A 17,214-nucleotide genomic window follows, 5' to 3' on the forward strand; every position below is an offset into this window, starting at 1 on the left:
TGTATAACTCATGGGTCCTTGTGCTGTTTTCAGGGTTTTGTGCTGAAATGGCTTCTGCTTTTATTTCTATATGTCTTATGCAAACTCTATCTGAGGTAACGGGGAGAAGGGCATTGTGGGTAGTAGCTTAGCTCGAGAGCGTTTGGTGTACGCGAGCTTAGTGTTATGCCAACACTGTTCCGAGGGCTCTGAACTGAACCCATCAGTGATGAATGGAAGAACAGCAACATAGATGGAACGTTATGGTAAGACGCAACTTCTTTTTTCTTGTGTCCAGGCATCATTTGAGGTGAAGGAAGGATTCTATTCTGTACCAGTGTCTTCCTTGCATTTGGCACATGCACAGAAAGGTCTGATATTTATTTTTGCATGTCCATCAGGGCTTTATATCTCAAATCATTAACTTCTGTGTGTTCCGCTACCATATTGACATATTTATCATGTGTTGTCCTTGGGGCTTTTAATGTTGGAAATTCTGATGCCTGAAAGACAGCTTTTACCCCCTTTGTTCAGCCTTGCAAGTAACCAGTCAGTGTCCCTGACAGTAGTCACCTGTAACTAAAGCATTTCTGTCACTACTGTGACTCCATGATAGATTTGAGTGTTTTGCTCTGGGTTGCTCTTTATGGTAGGTTATCAAGAGGTGGAGGAGTGGTCTGATTTTTACTGAGACTTTGTATCCTGTTTTCTAGGACGCTTTGGGAGTGAGTTTTTTTACAGCCTCAGTATAATAAATTTTGGTGTGATTAGTGCAGGGTTGTGGTGAAGGTGTTTGAAGCTCACAGGGCATGTTTTAAAGATACAGGGGAAACCTCCAGGTTATTGGGTATTACTCCTCAACAGTTTGAATTGTTAAGAGTTAGGAATGAGTTTGTTTGTGAGCATTAGACAGCAAGTACACTTTCTTAGCAGACCTAGTGCTAAAAAGCTGGTGAACCGAAGTGAAACTAGCAGGCTGACCTTGCATCTTGTCCAGTGCTTAGATGTGTAGACAAGTTAAGTAAATGCAGCAGAGGGTAATGTAATTACAAGAGAATATGTAAGGTATATGTAAGGCTTTGCAGTGACAGGCAGTTTTGTCCCATGTATTGCAGATTTTAAATGTAAGCTGGGGGGAAAAAAGGGTCAATACATTTAGGTATTGCATTGTGCACTTAGCAGGTTTGAAGGTATGAAAGAGAGGGTAACTTGAGCTTTAGCAGTCTAAAGGGATGAACCTCACAGTTTGATCTTCTAGTCCTTAGTCCTCACTAGTATGAGCAGAGGAGATGGGACTGGGGGTTGCTTCCAGACACAAATTGTAACAGGGCAGTCAGCTGGAGTGACTACAAAAGAGCAGTGTTGGTTGGCTGGGCAAGCATTTAGTATTGTATATCTATATGGCGTACAGTGGGAGTTACAAGTATTTAAGTAGCTTAAAAGCATTGACTTCATAAGATACTTTTATGTTTGCCAGTGACAACTGTTGAAGAGGAGAGGAAAGGGAGGGGGGAATCATGATATTAAAATAAGGGACAGACAGCGAGAGCGATTGAGAATACAAGGACAGGGTGGGAGGGTAGGAAAATTCTTTAGACACCATTAAAGTACAAAATGCAATTACAGTTAAACTTCTAGAACAGTTCCAGAAGAATAAAAAGCCAAACATTCAAGTGCAATAAAGATAGTTTTTACCTTCTGTAGAGGTACTCTAAGATTGATTTGTTTTTAGTACGTCTCCAAACCAATCCACTGAAGTGCAGCCTTAAAACAGTCTGCCACAAAAGAAAAATAGCTCACTGGGATGTGATGTAAGTAGCAGTCAACTAAAAACAGGCAGCACTGAAAAATCCAGAGGTGCTCTGACACCAGGTAAGCTGCTGACATTTTTCTGTCACGAGACCGATTTACTACAATTTCCAAGCAGGTCCCAGTGCCACACTACACAATTGCAGATAAAATGCTTCTAAAGCAGCTCCAGCAACAAAGCTAGCAAGATTAAATCAAATGCATTATGTAGTTATGACTTTTGCAGGGGTTGTGGTTTTTTCATTGTGTGGTGGTACTGCCATTGGTTTTACTGGCTACTCCAAAACGGAGTGTAGCTCAGAATGTAAACACATTTACAGATTTGCTGCTGGAAGGAGTGGCATGGAAGCCCCTTTCTTTAATGACATATTAAGAGCCTTTGAACCAGGACTAGTTATTTATTTTTAACTTGTACCTGTGTCTGCCTTCACAGCATATTGCAAGCAAATCCTTTCAAATGGGTATTCGCCTCAGATCTTCCTTCATAAGCCTATCCCTCAGTCAGACATGGACTTTCATGACTCCTGGATTGGCAGGATCTGTTTCCAGACCTGCCTACTACTAATCTGAAATGTTTCCCAGAGGGCTGTTTTCAGTGGATAGCTTGCTTTTTTGGCTGGAGTAATGTTTCTGCTTATGTTTTGCTTCATTTTCTTAACCTTTTGCACCATGGCATGTGCTTTCCTATAGCTTTAAGGCATCTTTTCCAGTCATTCCAAATGTCAGTGTCCCTTGACACCGCTGAGGTACACCTAGACTTCCAGTGAATTTTACCTGTGGCAATAGCACTGTAGGGAAAGTTTAAAGATTTATTCATTTAAGTGTAGACTCATGTTAGGTTTTTTTCCCCTACCTTAACATTATTGAAGGATACGGTAAACTTGTTTGGGCCTCTGTTTCATATTTTTCTGTGCGCACAAGTCAGTGTCATCTAAGCTGAGGACAATTTTGAGGGCAAAAGTCCATTGATTCTTGCATTACCTGTGGGCAGTGATACTCTGTATTGAAATGATCCTTTGTGTGTGTAGACCCATAGTACATTCATGCACCCACACATGTACATATGTGTTTATATGAAAGTGATGTTCTTCATTCCACATTACTGCAGTCCTAACTATTGGGTAGTCCGCTGTCCCAGTCGGCCCGAATACCAAAGTATATGGCTGACGTCGGTCAGGGCGCATTAGACTGACGTCAGTACGTCAGGGTACTAATGCGCATGACCGGCGCCATATCCTCAGTCTTTTGCCGCATGGTCCGATGCAGAAGCAATTTTGCGAGTGCAGGTTGGCGTTCTGAAAGTTTCTGAAGTCAGAGTTTCAGACCGAATCAAAGTTATTAAGTACCCGTTGGGGAATATTTTGGTTTTTTCTTGCCTCAGTATTTTACCGGATGTCAGAAAAAGTGAATAACTGTATTTCTTGTGGGAAACAGATACCTCATAGGGATTACCATACTTTGTGTATACCTTGTTTAGGGCCTGAGCACGACGTTGTTGGATGCCGCTCTTGTGCTAGATTTAACAAACGCACTATTAAGAGAAGGTTAGACTGTGCCAGGTTAGTGTTTGGGAAGCGTTGCAATTATAAAATGCCGCCGGATGCTCCGGCCGCTTCGCTAAAAGCGCAAAGATAAAAGCAGCAAAAGCTAGGGTGGAGGAACAGACATACCCAGATGCCGGTTCTTTGGAAGGTTCAGTGGAGCCGGAGGTTTTGCCAGGTGTCTCTTTGGAGTCTCAGGGAGAGACTTTACTGTTACAGGATGTATCCTCTCAGGAAGTAGGCCAGGCTGAGGGGGCTTCTCAGGTGGCTGTTCTTCCCTCACTTCCTAAGGTGGTTAGAGCCTCCCTTCAGTTTCCAAGGCTTCTTTGAGGGCAGGCCAAGTTTAGCTTCTGTGGGGGTTTCTCCTAGTGCTTCAGGATCTTTGCCTAAGAAACATATGCTTAAAATGGCAGAGGATTTGATTACTATGATTAGGGGTTCTATGCCCCCTCCTGATAAGAGGCCTAGGGTGGAACCTGAGTTTGAGAGTTTTGAGCAATGCTTGGAGGCTTCGGAGTCTTCGGCTGAAGACTTGCAGGAGTACCCTCCTTATTCTGATTCTGATGTGGATGATTCTACTCCTTCTGCTTCTCCTCCTGAGGATTTTTCATTGACTCTGCATTCCATGAGGGAGCATTTTAAATGGGAAGGTCAAGATTTCTCTGATTCCAGGAAAAGGCTTAGGGAATTCTTGTTTTTACCCCAGCATAGGCCTTTAGCTATACCTCCTGTTTTGAATGTGGTGGAAGATGTGTTTGCAGAGGCTTCCCTGAATCCTGATTCTTTGCCTCCTGCCCCAGTTAAACCGGATAGGTATTATAGGGTGCCTGAAGCTCATAAGTATCTTTTTAAGAGTCCTAGGGCAGACCCAGAAACTGTCTCTCAGGGGCCTAAAGGTGTGAAGGCCTCAGTTGTTAAAAATCCTGTCCCTCCTGATAAAGAGGCAAGGGCTTTGGATAGATGGGGAAAGAAAGTGTATACTTCTTCCACTTTAGCCATGAGGGCTTGAATTGTCAGTTTCACATGTTAAAATATCAGAATTATCTTCTTTCACAGTTGAAATCTAAGGTGGATGCTCTGGCTGAAGGTATTGAGTGTAAAGAGTTGCAGGATTTAGTTCATGTGTCTGAACAGGTGGGTAAACATTCCTTGCAGTGTGGTTTTGATGCTGTGCAGGCCTCCTCCAGGGTGGCTGCCACTGGTTCTGTTCTTCGTAGGCACGCCTGGCTGAGAGATCAGAATTTAGCTGAGCATGTTAAGACAAGGATTTTGGATGCTCCTTTACAGTCTGATGTGTTGTTTGGTTCGCCTGTGGAAGCAGTTTTGAAGAAAATGGAGGACAAGGCTAAGTCTATGCAAACTGTTAAAGATTTTTGCAGGTGCAGCCTCCAAGTTTAGTAGAAATTGGCCTACTAAGGGATGGACTTATCCTGCTTATGATTCCCAGTCTAGGGGTAGGTCTAGACGTGGTAGGGGCAGAGCTCAGGGTTCTTTTAGGCCTAGGACAGGAGTTCCCTGCTCAGACTTCTGGTGAGGGCAGGGGTCAGTCCTTTCGTAAGCAGACCCAATGACCTGCCTTTTCAGCTGCCAGTACGTTCTTGCCTGGCAGCACCTTTGGGAGGAAGGCTGTCTCTTTTCAAAGAAAATTGGGATTTAATTACCCAGGACAGATGGGTTCTGGATATTATTCACCACGGTTACAGGTTTTATTTCCATACCTTGCCTCCTTTCAAAGGCATGCCAGACATTCCTCCTCTTCAAAGAACAGAGGCTCACAAGCAAATTTCTCTGTTGCTCCAAATAGGGGCCATTCAGTCAGTTCCTGTGCCAGAAAGGGGCCTAGGATTTTATTCTCGCCTGTTCCTAGTACCAAAGAAGGGGAACACGTGGAGACCAATTCTGGATTTATCTATCCTCAACACTTATCTGGACATTCCCAAGTTCAAAATGTTGACGTTACAACAGCTTTTACCTCTGCTGGGCAAAGATCACTGGATGGTAACTTTAGATCTCAAGGAAGCTTACCTTCATGTGCCAATAAGACTAAGTTGCAGGAAGTATCTGCGTTTCGAGCTGGAAATTCTCATTATCAGTTCTCTGCATTGCCCTTTGGCTTATCTACTGCCCAGAGTATTCACAAAGGTTCTGGCTCCAGTGATAGCTTACTTCAGGCTAAAAGGAATCCAAATCTATCCTTACTTGGGCGACTGCCTGATTCTGGCTCAAGAAAAGAAGATCTTCTACAGCATCTGGAATATGTCATAGCAGTGCTAAGATGCCTAGGGTATTCTGTGAACGAAATAAAGTCCAGTCTAGTACCCTCTCAAGACATGTGCTTTCTGGGTGTGAGACTGAATACAGCAGCCCAGATGGCCTTTTTAACCCCGGACAAACAAAAGAATCTTTCCAGTTACTTCCATCATCTATCTCTTCAGTCCCGGCTGACTGCAAGGACAGTCCTTCAAGCCTTAGGGTTCATGGCATCTTGTATTCTGGTGCTTCCCAACGCCAAACTGCATATGAGGAAGCTACAATGGTATCCCCAAAATCTGTGGACACAGCACTGCCAGGATTTGGACACTGTCATTCAAATAATACCTTGCATTCAAAAGGAATTTTTGTGGTGGGCTCAGGAATGTCACCTAAACAAGGGACTCTCTGTGACCCGCCAGAGGCAAGTCAGATTCTAACGACAGATGCCTCAGATATTGCTTGGGAGCTCATCTAGATGGAAAGTGGATACAAGACAAGTGGCCTGCCAGACTACAGCATCTACATATCAACATGAAAGAGATGTTAGCAGTTCAGTTTGCATTAATTGCTTTCAAGGAGTTACTTCTTCCAGGGCAGGTGTTGATTGTAACAGACAACACAACTGTCATGTGGTACATCAACAAACAAGGGGAACACATTCTTACCCATTATGCAGACAAGCAATGATTTTATGGGAGACTGCTCAGTCTGCAACTAACTCTTCAGGCAAGGTTTCTGCCGGAGCACAGAACTCCTTAGCAGATGTATTAAGCAGACAAATCATGGATGAGCAGGAGTGGAAACTGGATCCTCATGTATTTCAACAATTGACAGTGTCATGGGGAGCTCCAGACATAGATCTGTTCGCTTTTCCACTACACCCCCAGCTACCAAATTTTTGCACAAGGGATTTCATCACACAGCTTGGAAAGTGGATGCTCTTTCTTTCAGTTGGAAAAATCTTCATGTGTATGCCTTTCCACCTCTGCCTCTTCTTCCAAAGGTGCTTCTAAAGGTCAGACAAGACAAGCCAAGGATGATTTTAATAGCTCCAGATTGGCCTCTGCAGCACTGGTACCCATTACTGAGGAGTCTGGTAAGGAAGCCTCCATGGCCTTTACCCTTGATTCCACACCTGTTGTCTCAGAGGGACGGTCATCTGCTCAATGTCAAGCTTCACTCTCTACATCTAACAGCCTGGCATATTCTGTTTTGAAAGACAGCAGGTCTCAGCTTCCTCAACAAGTTTTAAATGTGATTATGGAAGCCAGAAGACCTAGTACAAGGAAAGTGTACGCAGAAAAATGGAAGAGATTTTTGTTTTGGAGTGCAGCAAACAATTTGGAGATTACTGAGCCAAATTTGAGTGTGGCTCTTCAATATCTTACTGAGTTACTGGACAAAGGTTTGTCTTTCTCTTCCATTAAGATTCATGCTGCAGCAATTTCAGCTCACTATGATTGTGACCCACCATTGTTTTCGCATCCTTTGTTCAAGCAATTTCTTAGAGGGGCAAAGAATATAAGACCCCCACGTGGAGCTCCTACTCCTGCTTGGGATCTCAATTTTGTGTTGGAGAAACTTACTCTACAACCTTTTGAGCCTCTGGCTACTGCTGAATTGAAATACTTGTCATGGAAGACTGCTTTTGTTGGCCATTACTTCTGCAAGAAGGGTTTCTGAGTTGCAGGCCCTTATGGCAGTGGAGCCTTTTGATTTTCATAAGGATAGGGTATCTTTACGCATTAATCCTTCCTTTATGCCTAAGGTGGTTTCTAGTGTGGCTTTAAACCAAACTATTCATTTGCCTACCTTTTATGCAGATCCCCAAAATAAAGGGGAAAGATTTTGCACACTTTAGATGTACACAGGCTATTGCGTTATTATTTGAGCAGGACTAAGGATTTTAGGCAGTCTCAGCAGTTGTTTGTTTCTTTTGCTTTGAGTTCAAAAGGGCAAGCCTGTGTCAAAACAAACTATTTCTAGGTGGATTGGGTGTTGCATTACTTTTTGTTATTCCCATCATGGCAAGGAGATTCCAGCTGGGATTAGGCCTCATTCCACTAGGGCTACTGCCACTTCCACAGCATTTCTAAGGGGTGGCAACTAAGGATATTTTGGAGGCAGCTACTTGGAGTTCAGTGCATACTTTCTCTAAGCATTATCACCTTCCTCTCTACTCTAAGTCTAGGGCTGGTTTTGCCACAGCTATTTTGCAAGGCATGTTGTCAGTTCCTGCTTCCTTGTGATTTGCCAGCCTCCCTTACCTCTGCTTTGGGATTCTACCCAATAGTTAGGACTGCAGCAATGTGGAATGAAGAACATAGTACAGTTTTGTACCTACCATAAATGTAGATGTTCGAGGATCCACATTGCTGCAGTCCAATTTACCCTCCCTCCTTCCCTCTGTGTTTAGGGGTGGTTGTGTAGGTGAGGTTATATTCTGCTAATTGTGTATATATTGTATATATATATTTTTTGGTGCAGGTATTTTGGGAGTTTTTGGTTTTGGCCTTATCTTTTCAGGGTCTTCTGACATCTGGGGCAAGAAAAGACTGAGGATATGACGTCGGTCATGCGCATTAGTACCCTGACGTACTGACGTCAGTCTAATGCGCCCTGACCGACGCCAGCCATATACTTTGGTATTCGGGCCGACTGGACAGCGGACTACCCAATAGTTAGGACTGCAGCAATGTGGATCCTCGAACATCTACATTTATGGTAGGTACAAAACTGTACTTTTTATATATATATATATATATATATGTGTGTGTGTGTGTATACAGGTAGGTATATCTGCTTGTATAAGTGGTGTGTGTATATAGACACATGTACGTATGTGTATGTATAAATACATGTATAGGTATGTAAAATACATATATGGGGGTGTGTGCACTCTTGCTTCCTCTCCTGTGATGGTTCAAAGTCCCAGAAACATTGGTAGAGTTGGAGCAGGTGGTGTGTAAGGACCCCAGTGCCATAAGTAGAAGTGTAGGACTCGCAGAGGGGTTCTCTGTTGGAGTTTATAACAATAAGGGTTCAGCTTTGAGCCTTCTGCTGTTCATACTGGTAATGGACTCCCATTAGCAGACAGGTCGGAAGAGACCGTTCATTAAAGCAGAGGTGTATGCAGAAGATGTATACAGGCAGATTCTGAACAAGAATGCAATACTGAACGCACACTGGATGAAACTGAGTACGGATGATACAGTTGTAATGGTAGCAAATGGGGAAATCTGTTGAAGTTGAAAACTGAGATAGAAAGGAAAGTAGTGTAACAGGTTCCCAGTTTCCAAGTATGTAAGAAGGGTGGTTGAGAAGGGAACTCTAAATGAGGAGGTCAAGTGTAGAATTGGAGCTGCAGCCCGATGGTACAATGTCAGAGGTGGTGTGCAACAGAAGAATGAAAAAGAAGCTGAAAGGTAAGGTGTACAAAAATGGTGTGATCTTTGCTACTGTGTAGTACAGAAACCTGGGCAGTGAAGACAGCAGTTGAAGCTAGAGATGATGAAGGTGAAGTGCCTGAGATGGTTAAGATGCACAGTATGGAACAGATGAAATAAGGACTTTGGCGCAGAAGCTCAGGTAGCTCCAGTTAGAGAATGTTGGAACAGATTAGTAGTTTGGGAATATGTACAGGAAGGCAGAAGACTGGCTGGTGCAAATGATTTGGGGCAAGCAGGAAGAAGGTAACGAGCCAGGAATGCTCAGCAGAGAGAGGGAGGGAGAGATGGAGTATGTCAGAGAAGATCAACGAAAGGTCAAGCATGACTGTCAGAGAAGGTAGGAGAGTGGCACATAACGAGAGAGATGGTAAAAGTTGACGAGACATCCACAACCTTGTGTAGAAAAAAGGGAAAAGGGGGTTGATTTGTAATTTACACACTGGTTTTTTGTTAGTAATTGTGAATTTGGTGAGTTGTCTGTGAATGAGTACAGGAAATGCATCCTTATGGCCACCATTTGTTAGATTATTCACAGTGATTATCAAGAGTGTTAGAAATAATCCCCATAGCAATGCATTTACTGTAGTCATTCACAGATTACCCCCACCAGAATTACTGTAAGTGCCTGTATGGTGGGGGTGGGGTGGGGAGGTCTTTATTTATGGTTAGTTGTAACAGTACACACTGCTCACAGCAGGAATCATAATTTCCAGTCATCTTTACTGTTTTTTATACTGGGAATTACAGCAATTGAGGTGGGGTTGTCTGAATGATGAAACCAAACACTTTATAAGAAATTAATAATCCCTGTAGTTTCTTCATGATCTATCTTTTTTCGGCTTTTCCCGTTTAGAGGTTGCCACAGCAGATCACCTGTCTGCTCATGATTGGCAGTGGAGTTTTACAGTGTCTAGTTGCCAGCCCGGCGCCCAGCCTTCCACTGAAGGTGCACACACTCACACCTAGGGCCTATTTAGAGTGTCCAATCCAACTACAGCATGTCTTTGGGATGTGTGAGGAAACCAGAGCACCCGAGAATTGAACCAGAAAACCTTTTGCTGTAAAATGGCAACGTTAACCGCTGCACTACCGTGGCTGCCCATTTGCCTGATCACCTAATTTTCAAATATATGTACACACACAAGGATCATCCACAACATAGACTTCTCAGTTGTCAGTGTAGATGACAGTTAGCTTTTGCAGAGATTAAGACAGAAACAGTAAAACTGTCAGTACATTAAGATACCCAAAACACTACACAGCAGTAATATTTATTTTGCATGGAAAGAATGAAGGTGAAAAAGACAACACTCCATTCAAATGTTAGTGTTAGCTTTCCCAGCAGTAATTAAAAGAAGCCTATCACCATGAACAGATCCTGCTAAAGCAGGGTTAACGTATAGTTCAGTGTGACCATTATTTATTTTATTTATTTTACATTTTTTGTCCGGGCTAGTCTAATTGGATACATGTCCATTTTCAGTAGTGGCCTGAGGAGAAAAGCTCCGAGACAAACATAATTATACATAGAGTCCACAATAAGACAGTGGAAAAAAAAAGCAGTTACATAATTAAGAAGCTGATTAGCATATGTTTTAGCAACAGTTATAAGGTTACACGTAGGAAGACATATTGTTATTATACAGAAACATTTTATGTACATGAGTTTACGCAGCACAGTAAGGAGGTAAAGAAGAATTAATTCCAACACAACATAGAGGATAGAAAATTATCAGAAAAAATGTTTTTAGTTGAGAAGTATTAAGACAAAGGGAGAATATCAGTCTGGATTGGAGCAAGGGCAGAGACATTGGTTTTTCATGAAGATTCTCAAATGTTTCTTGAAAAGGTTTGTGGAAGTAAGGGATATTATTTCTCTTTGAAGTTTGTTCCAAGTATTGCCAACAGTGTTAGAGAACAGGCAGTCCCCGGATTTGTTGGATTTTATGGTGGCTACTTGTAGCTTCTTAGCGGATCTTTGGGTTGGTAGATTTTTATAGGAATTGAAGAGGTTACAGAGCATGGGAGTATTTGTAGGACGATGTAAGATTTTGTTGATAAAAATGAGTTGCTGGAAAAGTAGTTTGTTTTGAACCTCCAGCCATCCTAGAAGTTTAAGATTATGGCAATAGTGGGTTTGAAAGGTGCACCGGTGGCAAATTTGGCTATGTTGTAGGAGGTTGCTAGTTTATTCAGATTGCTTTTGGATAGGTTAGTATGGATAGGGGAGGCATAGAGAAGGGTGGAAATGAGGTGGGTTTGGGCAATAGAAATATTAGTTGTGGCTGCGAGAAAGGGTTTTATTCTGTAAAGGAATCCAAGTTTTCTATTAACTGATTTAATCGTTGAATTAATGTGGGTCAGAGTTGAGATGGTTATCTATTGTTACACCTAGGAGTTTGGTGGTGGTGTCAGGAGCAATTTCTGTGCCATTATTAGATTCAACTATGAGACTGATAGGGGGACTTCTGTGTGGGAGAAAACAGTAATAATTTAGTTTTTTTGGGTTAAGGAGACAACATCGTTGATGGAACCAGTTTTCTACTGAGGTAAAGACTTTTTGTGTACTGGTTTGGAGTTCTGCTGGAGAGGATGTAGCACAGATCAGTGTCGAATCGTCAGCATTTTGTATGCGGGTAGTTTGGGGAAGGGAGGTTTTCAGATCATTAATGAAAATAGTGAAAGGAGTGGTCCTAGAATTGATCCTTGTGGGACTGCAAGGGTGATTGGAAGCTGTGAGGATAGGTTGTTGTCCCACAGGACTGCTTGTTTTCTGATTTCCAGGTAGGATTGGAACCATTGTGCTAGAAAATAGTGAAAGTGATTAAGTAGCTGTCAATAGTTGGTGGTAACCATATCAGAGGCCTGTGAGAGGTCTGTGAAAAGAGCAGACAGCTGGGTAGTATTCCTGTTTTTATTAATGCAGTCTGTAAAGGATAGGAGAGCAGTTGTAGTACTATGGAATGGTTTGAAAGCCATGTTGACAGTCCACTAGTAGGTTATTTTGGAGGAGATGATGCAGTAGTTGATGGCTACATCTCTCCATAATTTTTGCTAAGGGAGAGAGAAGGGCTATGGGGTGGAAGTTTGAAAGTTCATTTGAGTTTCCTCCCTTATGCAAAGGAATAATATATGAGACTTTCCAGATGGATGGGATGTAGGATTCAGAAATGGTTCTGTTAAGATAGAAATAGGGTAGGCAAGTACACCAGCTGCCATTTGCAGGTATTCAGCTAGGAGGAGGTCAGCTGATGGTGTACATGGTTTAAGTTTAAGAAGCAGGGAGTGTGAGAGATGTCTGAACAGGCTGGAGGTGAAATGTCTGGGGCAAGTTGTATAGTGAGGGTAATTTGGAGGTGGTAACAGGTGGTAAGGTATTTGCAAGTGACTGGACTGTTTCAGAGAGAAATTTGTTAAAGGTGTCAGCAATTTGGTTGGGAGAATTTTGAGTTAAAGTAGAGGTGGTAGGTGTTTTGGACTGTCCTGGGTGAAGTAGAGGTGGTAGGTGTTTTGGACTGTCCTGGGTGAAGTAGTTTATTGATTCCTGACCACAACTTTTGTGGGTATTGCTGTTGGGTCTGTTGGAATCTGAGGTAGTAGTTTTTTTTTTGTCAAGAAGTATAGATTTTGTTTGTGGTGTTACGAAGTTGTCTAAAGTTTAGGTGGTCAATTGGGTTTTTAGTTTTTCTCCATTTGGACCAGAGTTAATTTCTTAGTAGAATGTTATGCTTGTGTCCTTAGAGAGCCAGGGAGCTGGTCTATTAATTCTAATAGTGCAAGTGGGAGCATGGTAATCTAGGATTTGCAAAAATGTTTTGTTAAAGAATGAAACTGCTTCATCAAGAGGTGGGTGTTCTAGAGGAGACCAATTGCTAGCTTTGAGCTCAGCTTGGAAGTTAACAGGATTGAGATTTTTCTTGTTTCTGGTCGTTCTAAATGCTATTTGATTGGGAATATGGGTCTTTTGCCTAGAAATGAAAGTAAGAGAATGGTCACTTATGTCGTCTGGGAGTATACGTGTTTTATAAGCAATGGGGTTACTATTAACTAGTATCTAATCTAAGGTGGTTTGTTTTTTGCTAGGTTTGTGGGTTCTGGTAGGGAAGGTAATGGTTTGATGGAAGCCAAAAAGGTTTGAGTAGTTGAGTTGGCAAGAGGTACAGCCATTCTTCCAGTCAATATTAAAATCACCAAGGGGTATGATTTCTTGTGGTAGGGACATGGAGATCCAGCTAAAGATATGTTAGAGTACTGATGTTATTACCTGGGGGAATATACAAGCAAATATTTGCATTAATTTGAAGCTTAGAAGTTAGAATTTCAGCATTGTTAGGTGGCGTTGATGTATATCTAGTGAGGTGACCTTCAATTCAGATTTGAACAGTATTGCTACCCCACCACCCTTTTTATTTAGACGGTAAAGTCTGAGAATGTTATAACCTGGGGGAACAATGTCATTGTCTTTAGTTGTGGGTTTAAGCCAAGTTTCAGTAAGGCATAAGATGTCAAAAGAGTAGGTGTCTAATAGGGCGTGAAGCTGGGTAACTTTATTATTTACACTACGTATATTGAGGTGACTTGTAAGTAGAGAGTTTGGGCTTTTTGTAGGCTGAGTGGAGTGGTAGTATTGGCTGAAGACGTATTAAGGGTGGTAATGTTAGGACCACGGTTAGGATGGATATCACCATGTTAAAAGTATACAATTTTGAGGTTTAAATGATAGTTTGACGAGTTTACAGAGAAAAGGGTCTCCTTTTCTTATTTGGTGATATTTAATATGGGTTAGTCTATGAAATTGTGGTAGGAGGTAGGATGAAGAGGATGTTGTTACTGTGCGTTAGAGAGGCTATAGGAGAGAGTGGGCTTGTTTGTCTTGGCGGATTTGAAATTTAGCAAAGGTTAGGGATTCGTAGTAAGTTAGGCCATGAGATAACAATAGAGAGATAAGCCCGATGGACCAGAGAAGAATGTTAAGGAGTGTTGAACAGCAGTGGCCATACATAGTGAGGGGTATAGGGAGGTGGAGAATAAGCTATTTGGAAGTACTGACTGCCAGTTACATGGTGGGGCTGTTATAGGGAATATCAGCTGTTGAATAGTTAGGGTTAACAAAATGGAGCCAGAAATGTTAATTGATGAGAAATGGAGTGGGCTAATTGGTTGATGAGGGTTGGGGGTGTGGCTATGGAAGTATAAGGTCAGGTGCACTGGGGATGAGGCGAATGGAGCGGGTAGAGCCAAATGATGGACAAGCCACAGTGACAAAAAACAATCTGTAGCTGTAGAGGTTTACAGCTGTGAGCTGGTGTTTCAGTAGAGAGTAATCATTGTAAACAGCAGCTGATTTTCAGCAATATGGTCAGGGTAAAAAATATATTGGGGAGTTAGGAGAGGATAGGGATAGAAACTGGGTAGGAGAGCTTGAAAAAAGGGTCTAAACTCTGTTATATTTGCAAGTTACCTTTTTATTATACCTATACCAGTGGTCCTATCCTATTTGTGTGAGCTACTCCACTCGGGACTAACTTACTCTTCAGTCAGAGTCCACTTATCTGCCATTTCTGTTTGTTTGCCCATATCACCTCCTTTGGCATCCAGACTGGAGGGCAAGCTTTTTCTGAAAGGAGTTCTTCATATCAGACCCCCCAGGAGACCTAGTCCCCCTCCTTGGGACCTCAATTTCATATTAGAAAAACTAATGCTACCTCCTTTTGAACCAGCTCACTCAGTTTCCCTGAAACTATGCACCTTGAAAACAGTTCTGCTAGTGGCCTTTACCTCCACCAGGAGAGTTTCAGAGATACAAACCCTTATGGCTACCTCTCCTTATCTTATTTTCCACAAGGTCAGAGTTGCTCTCAGGACCAACCCTTCCTTCATGCCCAATGTAGTTAATGAACCTTCATTAAATCAAACCTTAATCTACCAGTTTTCTATCCTCCTCCACAAAACTCCTCAGAGAAGACTCTCTTCATTCCTTGGATGTACACAGGCAACTCAGGTACTACTTAAACAAAGTAAAATCTGTTAGAAAATCTGACCAATCCATCTCCTTCCATCTCAGAGCCCTAGGGAAGGCATTTTCCAAACAGACCATTTTCTCATGGATCTCTAAATCCATTACCTTGTGCTACTCCCATCATGGAAAATCCTTGCAGGGCCATGTTAAGTCTCTCTCTCTACCAGGGCAGCTGCCTCCTCTACTGCCTTTTTCAAAGGCATTGACTTTACCTGCATTTTAGAGGCAACCACTTGGACCTCGGTCCACACCTTCACGAAGCACTACAAGCTGGACATGGCCTCCAGAGCAAGATCAGGTTTTGCCAGGTCAGTCCTTCAAGGCCTGGTTGACCACGGAAACACTCCTCCACCCAGGTTCATACAAAGCTCTGGCACTCTCCCTACTGTTATGAATACTGCAACATGGGAATAGAAGGACATAGAATAGATGTGTAAGAACTTAGCATAACCTGAGATGTCCTCTTCCATGTTGCAGTATTCAGTCCCAGCCACCTACCCAGTTTCCTAACTATCACATTGTGGCCTACCTGTGGGGACAGTCATTCTCTTCCCCAGTCTCCACTCTCAACACAGCCAACCTACTGCCCTGGGCCTGGCCTACATGCAAGTCTTAAGGATCTCCAAGTGGGACACCCCTTTGCTCCACAGTAGCTCTGCTGAATGCAGCAAAGCATTCTGATGAGGGTACGTGCAGCTGTCACTTTTATACCAAACGTCTGTTTATGGCCCTGGCAAGGGACATCACATATACCTCCTGCAACAAAGACTTTGGTATACTGGCCAGATGGTAGCGCTGCAGGTAGCAACCTCCCTACTGTTATGAATACTGCAAGATGGAAGAGGAGGACATCTAAGGTTATGCTAATTTCTTACACAACTGTTCTTTTTCTGGAATTTTTTCCACCTCTTACAGGTATTTTCTTGGCAGAATGCCGTTAACAGTTATATTAATCAAGCAAGTTTTAAGGCCAAATTTTTGGTATAAATTTATTGTCTTGTATGAGTGTATGTGATAGTAAAACTTTAAGGAGCTTTTTATTAAGATATTGCACAAATAAACAAGGAACTATAGTAGTGAAATGCATTGCAGTATGTAGGCCACTATGTACTGTAATGCATTGTCGCTTAAGCCATTATGTATTAATGTATTAGGTTACTTAAGCTACTATGTACTATAATGCATTGTTACTTAGGCTATTATGTACTAATGCATTGTTACTTAAACCACTATGTATTAATGCATTATGCTACTAAAGCCACTATGTACTATAATGCTTTCTTACTTAAGCCAGTAATGTACTATAATGCTTTACTTAATCCACTATGTACTCTGCTCGTTCTGCTGATGTTGGCAAAACAGTTAAGACCATTGCTGCTTTAAGGTAAGTAGTTTTAAAGCTTTTTTTCAGACTGGTCTGCCTTCCTTTTTTCTGATATGAATGGGGATGGGAAACAGATGAACAAATCTGGCCTTGTGGCTTTAGCGCATTTTCCGTTATTTTTCTGAGTGGTCTCCTGCAGTCACAGTACACTCCACAAGCATTTTGTTTTTAGTCTCTCTCAGGAATGTACCCATAGCTGAAATTTTGATGATGCATCTCTCTAGTTCTTGGTTGCCCTTAAACATTGGTGTATTGATTTCCACTTGAGGAGCAGAGCATGTCTTCCTCAAGGTACCCTGTAAAAGAGCTGTTCAAGGCATTTTATCTTGAATTCTCAGGACCTTTATTCCTCTTCCCTTTTTGTTTTTCAAGGTGGTTGAAAATCCTTTGATTCATCTCCATAAATCCTGTTTAAGTTGTGTAATATACTGAGTTTTCTTTAAAGACTTCAAAGGGCTACTGTAGTGGGACTTCACATGGAATGCACTTGCTAGTGTAGCTGTGCTGTGGCACACATCTGTTTTATTTTTCCCTCATTATGAAGGGTTTCTCAGTATTGTCAACTGATTTTTTTTTCTTCTGTTTTGTTATACAGGAAGGTGTAGAGCCTGATTGGGAGGTGGATGCATAGTTTGTGATAATGCCTCCAATCCATTTCTCCAGCTGTAGGGGATGTCTTCATGGTTTGTCATAACTAGTACTGAGAGTTATGTGATTTTGCCTCATTAGAGATGATATTCAGTGGTTGTGTCCACTTGTAATGTCTTCAGGTTGGTACTG

At 42.1% G+C, this 17,214-nt stretch overlaps 1 protein-coding gene across 1 annotated transcript in view; it reads left to right on the forward strand.

The window, feature by feature from the left end:
* LOC122810136 (T-cell immunomodulatory protein-like) overlaps positions 1–17,214 on the forward strand; it is a gene marked incomplete at its 5' end in the record, with an annotated part of 1,692,898 nt that overhangs the window by 1,504,330 nt on the left and 171,354 nt on the right. The window lies entirely within an intron of this gene.

The sequence above is a fragment of the Protopterus annectens genome, chromosome 8.part1 (assembly GCF_019279795.1).
Source record: "Protopterus annectens isolate FY-2018-M chromosome 8.part1, PAN1.0, whole genome shotgun sequence".
Classification (NCBI taxonomy): domain Eukaryota; kingdom Metazoa; phylum Chordata; order Ceratodontiformes; family Protopteridae; genus Protopterus; species Protopterus annectens.